Here is a 7,129-nt window from a genome sequence, read left to right on the forward strand (position 1 = left end):
ATCATTTCTATCCCTTGGGGTGGTGTGGTCAAATATCCTCTAGACACTATAGCCGGCAGATCCCTTTTGGAGGTCCATACCAGACAACGGTCTTTCTAACCCCTATCTCCTATCGACTATGGTCCTTCAACCCTTCATTGTTTACTATAGTCATTCTAACCTTTGCCCCCGTCTACAGTCCTTTTGACATCCATCGCCAGATAACGATCTTTATGACCCTTATCTCCTGCTGACTATAGTCCTTTCGAGCTCCATCGCCTACTATGGTCCTTCCGACCTCCACCACTAGACAATGATCTTTTTGGCCCATGTCTCCTACCAACTATGGCCCTTCCAACCTCTGTGGCCTACTACAGTTCTTCCAACATCCATCACTAGATAACAGTCTGTCTGAACCCTATATCCTGCCGACTACAGTCCTTCTGACCTCCACCACTAGACAATGGTCTTTATATCCTCCATCACCCATCGACTATGGTTCTACCAACAAAATGAACATTTTAATATTAATTCATCTAATATAATATACTTTTGCTACATAAACCAAGGCCTTCCCTCCATGGAAGGGCCTCATTTATAATCAACTGCAAATAATAGTGGATTCATTCAAACTAGGCCAGGTCTTATGTTTTTTCTCTTTTTTATGGGTTTCCATGTAAAATCTCTTATGTCTCTTAAGAACGCTACACCCTCTCTTTTATCTGCTTGTGTGTTAGATCTTCGTATGAATCTAAGATGTTAAATTTTATATTTCTCTACCTCCATAAATATTCAAGGACGCAACAATGTTCATTCAAATTAATAAATTTTTAATATTATTTATATTCTATATCATAAAAATAGGATTTGTCCTCCAACTTCTTGTATAGTATGCTCATCTTTTATATAACATGCCCATGTACTGTAAACGTGAAAGCATTAGTATTACCAAAGGAAATAAAGAAAAATTTAATTTATCTATTCCATGTTGTATTTGTATATGTAAATATAAAGTTTATATATAGGTGAAAGAAGCTAGTATAAAAGTTTAAAACATAATAAAAAATCAATATTATATTATGAAAAATATTTTTTTATAATAATAATTGTATAGAATATTTAAAAGGATTCATAGAATATGAACACTTAATTTTATAAGCAACTCATGAAAATATTCTTATAGAGAATGAATTGAGTAAAAATGCTAGGATACTTATTATAATCATTAGATTGAGCAATTTGCAAGATAAGCATCAAAACATTAGCAGTCAACGAATGTTAGACAATAGTCATTGGTAGATATAAATGTGAAATATTGAGCAAATATGAAATCAGTTTCATCATTCTCCTTGTATTAGAGGAAAACAAACAATCAAGAAAAAAAAAGAATAAGTGACAAAGCTAGCTTGGGTTATTAAAAAAAATTATGTAAGAGAACCACTTGAAAATAATTTTTTTTTTTTTGTAAATTTTGGAAAAGCAAAAAAAAAATTATGATTAAGTTGGCTATTTGTTAGCACAAGTAAGCACGAACAAGCAAGAGAAAAATAAAGCACAAAAAAAACCCTTTTATGTGGTAACCCACAACTGACTTAGATTCAACTAAAATCACCAAGGTTACAACAAGGTATCTTCATAACACCAGGATGAGACTACCTTGTACCACAGTGATAACTTCACAACAAGATTACATTTAAATTAGAAACAAAATAAAAGTAAGCACAAATTATTGACCTCTAACTATCGACCACCCACGACCATGTGAGCCCCCGATAGCACGACCTTACCAGCTCCCACTTTCTCCCTTATGACAAAAACTAATGAAACCCTCCTCATTCAATCTTCTGCTCTCAAAAATGAAGGCATGAGGAATTCAAACATGATTTTGGAAACTTACAAATACTTAACATTCGATCCATCTCCTATAGCCGTGCCCTTGCCACACCGATCGTCATCTCCACCCTCTACTCTTCTTCTAACAAATAAAGTTGTGCCCTAGCTGACCTTGTTGACCTGGCTTACTACATCAATCTTAGCCTTCTTTTTTTACTCTTCCAATACCTGGCATTGAAGCTGACACCGACCAGCCTGTTTCGTCGCTCCTAGTCTCCGACTCGACTCATTGTCTTCAACCTAGCTTCCATTTCCACTACGCCCACAAACGCCCATTTATGTCTCTTGCATGACTCATGCCCGATCAGGCTCTTTCTCCATCCCTCTATTTTATATGTAATATAATATATAATGTTATATATATTATAATATATGTTAAGATAGTTGCTATTTGCATGCTTTTCATTTTTGCAACTTATAAAGTTTTGATGATTTCAAACATTATTGTTCAAATGTGTAGTTATCTCCTAACAATTTTGGAAGAATTGTATTTGCTCTTGTGTGTACTGACATTTTAGGAAAAACGAACTCAAGACTACGAAGACTTCAAATTAATTTCAGCATGAGATACTTTGTAAAATTTGAAGCTTGCAATTGATCGTACAGTACGGTTGGCTCTCTGGAAAATTTTCGTCCAGACGAAATAAATTATCGTCCAGTACAATTGGCTCTCTGGAAAATTTTTGTCCAGACGAAATAAATTATCGTCCAGTACGATTAGCTCTCTGGAAAATTTTCGTCCAGACGAAATTATATATCGTACAGGACGATCTGTCCACTGTAAAAAATTTGCCTAAAAAGACCAATTCAAGGACCCGACAACATCCCAAAGCCTTTGACCATTGACTATCTTTTCGACTAAGTGGATTGAAAGGGCAAGTGCCCTCCCAAACCTCCCCTCATGGGAAGAGGGAGTCGAAAGGCTGTAAGGTTTTCAAGGGAAATAAATACTATATTTTAAATAAAATTAAATTACTTAATCAATAGGTCATTTGTAGTAAGGATCTTTAAAGACCAATTCAAGGACCCGACAACATCCCAAAGCCTTTGACCATTGACTATCTTTTCGACTAAGTGGATTGAAAGGGCAAGTGCCCTCCCAAACCTCCCCTCATGGGAAGAGGGAGTCGAAAGGCTGTAAGGTTTTCAAGGGAAATAAATACTATATTTTAAATAAAATTAAATTACTTAATCAATAGGTCATTTGTAGTAAGGATCTTTAAAGACCAATTCAAGGACCCGACAACATCCCAAAGCCTTTGACCATTGACTATCTTTTCGACTAAGTGGATTGAAAGGGCAAGTGCCCTCCCAAACCTCCCCTCATGGGAAGAGGGAGTCGAAAGGCTGTAAGGTTTTCAAGGGAAATAAATACTATATTTTAAATAAAATTAAATTACTTAATCAATAGGTCATTTGTAGTAAGGATCTTTAAAGACCAATTCAAGGACCCGACAACATCCCAAAGCCTTTGACCATTGACTATCTTTTCGACTAAGTGGATTGAAAGGGCAAGTGCCCTCCCAAACCTCCCCTCATGGGAAGAGGGAGTCGAAAGGCTGTAAGGTTTTCAAGGGAAATAAATACTATATTTTAAATAAAATTAAATTACTTAATCAATAGGTCATTTGTAGTAAGGATCTTTAAAGACCAATTCAAGGACCCGACAACATCCCAAAGCCTTTGACCATTGACTATCTTTTCGACTAAGTGGATTGAAAGGGCAAGTGCCCTCCCAAACCTCCCCTCATGGGAAGAGGGAGTCGAAAGGCTGTAAGGTTTTCAAGGGAAATAAATACTATATTTTAAATAAAATTAAATTACTTAATCAATAGGTCATTTGTAGTAAGGATCTTTAAAGACCAATTCAAGGACCCGACAACATCCCAAAGCCTTTGACCATTGACTATCTTTTCGACTAAGTGGATTGAAAGGGCAAGTGCCCTCCCAAACCTCCCCTCATGGGAAGAGGGAGTCGAAAGGCTGTAAGGTTTTCAAGGGAAATAAATACTATATTTTAAATAAAATTAAATTACTTAATCAATAGGTCATTTGTAGTAAGGATCTTTAAAGACCAATTCAAGGACCCGACAACATCCCAAAGCCTTTGACCATTGACTATCTTTTCGACTAAGTGGATTGAAAGGGCAAGTGCCCTCCCAAACCTCCCCTCATGGGAAGAGGGAGTCGAAAGGCTGTAAGGTTTTCAAGGGAAATAAATACTATATTTTAAATAAAATTAAATTACTTAATCAATAGGTCATTTGTAGTAAGGATCTTTAAAGACCAATTCAAGGACCCGACAACATCCCAAAGCCTTTGACCATTGACTATCTTTTCGACTAAGTGGATTGAAAGGGCAAGTGCCCTCCCAAACCTCCCCTCATGGGAAGAGGGAGTCGAAAGGCTGTAAGGTTTTCAAGGGAAATAAATACTATATTTTAAATAAAATTAAATTACTTAATCAATAGGTCATTTGTAGTAAGGATCTTTAAAGACCAATTCAAGGACCCGACAACATCCCAAAGCCTTTGACCATTGACTATCTTTTCGACTAAGTGGATTGAAAGGGCAAGTGCCCTCCCAAACCTCCCCTCATGGGAAGAGGGAGTCGAAAGGCTGTAAGGTTTTCAAGGGAAATAAATACTATATTTTAAATAAAATTAAATTACTTAATCAATAGGTCATTTGTAGTAAGGATCTTTAAAGACCAATTCAAGGACCCGACAACATCCCAAAGCCTTTGACCATTGACTATCTTTTCGACTAAGTGGATTGAAAGGGCAAGTGCCCTCCCAAACCTCCCCTCATGGGAAGAGGGAGTCGAAAGGCTGTAAGGTTTTCAAGGGAAATAAATACTATATTTTAAATAAAATTAAATTACTTAATCAATAGGTCATTTGTAGTAAGGATCTTTAAAGACCAATTCAAGGACCCGACAACATCCCAAAGCCTTTGACCATTGACTATCTTTTCGACTAAGTGGATTGAAAGGGCAAGTGCCCTCCCAAACCTCCCCTCATGGGAAGAGGGAGTCGAAAGGCTGTAAGGTTTTCAAGGGAAATAAATACTATATTTTAAATAAAATTAAATTACTTAATCAATAGGTCATTTGTAGTAAGGATCTTTAAAGACCAATTCAAGGACCCGACAACATCCCAAAGCCTTTGACCATTGACTATCTTTTCGACTAAGTGGATTGAAAGGGCAAGTGCCCTCCCAAACCTCCCCTCATGGGAAGAGGGAGTCGAAAGGCTGTAAGGTTTTCAAGGGAAATAAATACTATATTTTAAATAAAATTAAATTACTTAATCAATAGGTCATTTGTAGTAAGGATCTTTAAAGACCAATTCAAGGACCCGACAACATCCCAAAGCCTTTGACCATTGACTATCTTTTCGACTAAGTGGATTGAAAGGGCAAGTGCCCTCCCAAACCTCCCCTCATGGGAAGAGGGAGTCGAAAGGCTGTAAGGTTTTCAAGGGAAATAAATACTATATTTTAAATAAAATTAAATTACTTAATCAATAGGTCATTTGTAGTAAGGATCTTTAAAGACCAATTCAAGGACCCGACAACATCCCAAAGCCTTTGACCATTGACTATCTTTTCGACTAAGTGGATTGAAAGGGCAAGTGCCCTCCCAAACCTCCCCTCATGGGAAGAGGGAGTCGAAAGGCTGTAAGGTTTTCAAGGGAAATAAATACTATATTTTAAATAAAATTAAATTACTTAATCAATAGGTCATTTGTAGTAAGGATCTTTAAAGACCAATTCAAGGACCCGACAACATCCCAAAGCCTTTGACCATTGACTATCTTTTCGACTAAGTGGATTGAAAGGGCAAGTGCCCTCCCAAACCTCCCCTCATGGGAAGAGGGAGTCGAAAGGCTGTAAGGTTTTCAAGGGAAATAAATACTATATTTTAAATAAAATTAAATTACTTAATCAATAGGTCATTTGTAGTAAGGATCTTTAAAGACCAATTCAAGGACCCGACAACATCCCAAAGCCTTTGACCATTGACTATCTTTTCGACTAAGTGGATTGAAAGGGCAAGTGCCCTCCCAAACCTCCCCTCATGGGAAGAGGGAGTCGAAAGGCTGTAAGGTTTTCAAGGGAAATAAATACTATATTTTAAATAAAATTAAATTACTTAATCAATAGGTCATTTGTAGTAAGGATCTTTAAAGACCAATTCAAGGACCCGACAACATCCCAAAGCCTTTGACCATTGACTATCTTTTCGACTAAGTGGATTGAAAGGGCAAGTGCCCTCCCAAACCTCCCCTCATGGGAAGAGGGAGTCGAAAGGCTGTAAGGTTTTCAAGGGAAATAAATACTATATTTTAAATAAAATTAAATTACTTAATCAATAGGTCATTTGTAGTAAGGATCTTTAAAGACCAATTCAAGGACCCGACAACATCCCAAAGCCTTTGACCATTGACTATCTTTTCGACTAAGTGGATTGAAAGGGCAAGTGCCCTCCCAAACCTCCCCTCATGGGAAGAGGGAGTCGAAAGGCTGTAAGGTTTTCAAGGGAAATAAATACTATATTTTAAATAAAATTAAATTACTTAATCAATAGGTCATTTGTAGTAAGGATCTTTAAAGACCAATTCAAGGACCCGACAACATCCCAAAGCCTTTGACCATTGACTATCTTTTCGACTAAGTGGATTGAAAGGGCAAGTGCCCTCCCAAACCTCCCCTCATGGGAAGAGGGAGTCGAAAGGCTGTAAGGTTTTCAAGGGAAATAAATACTATATTTTAAATAAAATTAAATTACTTAATCAATAGGTCATTTGTAGTAAGGATCTTTAAAGACCAATTCAAGGACCCGACAACATCCCAAAGCCTTTGACCATTGACTATCTTTTCGACTAAGTGGATTGAAAGGGCAAGTGCCCTCCCAAACCTCCCCTCATGGGAAGAGGGAGTCGAAAGGCTGTAAGGTTTTCAAGGGAAATAAATACTATATTTTAAATAAAATTAAATTACTTAATCAATAGGTCATTTGTAGTAAGGATCTTTAAAGACCAATTCAAGGACCCGACAACATCCCAAAGCCTTTGACCATTGACTATCTTTTCGACTAAGTGGATTGAAAGGGCAAGTGCCCTCCCAAACCTCCCCTCATGGGAAGAGGGAGTCGAAAGGCTGTAAGGTTTTCAAGGGAAATAAATACTATATTTTAAATAAAATTAAATTACTTAATCAATAGGTCATTTGTAGTAAGGATCTTTAAAGACCA

The sequence above is a fragment of the Dendrobium catenatum genome, unplaced genomic scaffold, assembly GCF_001605985.2.
Source record: "Dendrobium catenatum unplaced genomic scaffold, ASM160598v2 fragScaff_scaffold_892, whole genome shotgun sequence".
NCBI classification, from domain to species: Eukaryota; Viridiplantae; Streptophyta; class Magnoliopsida; order Asparagales; family Orchidaceae; genus Dendrobium; species Dendrobium catenatum.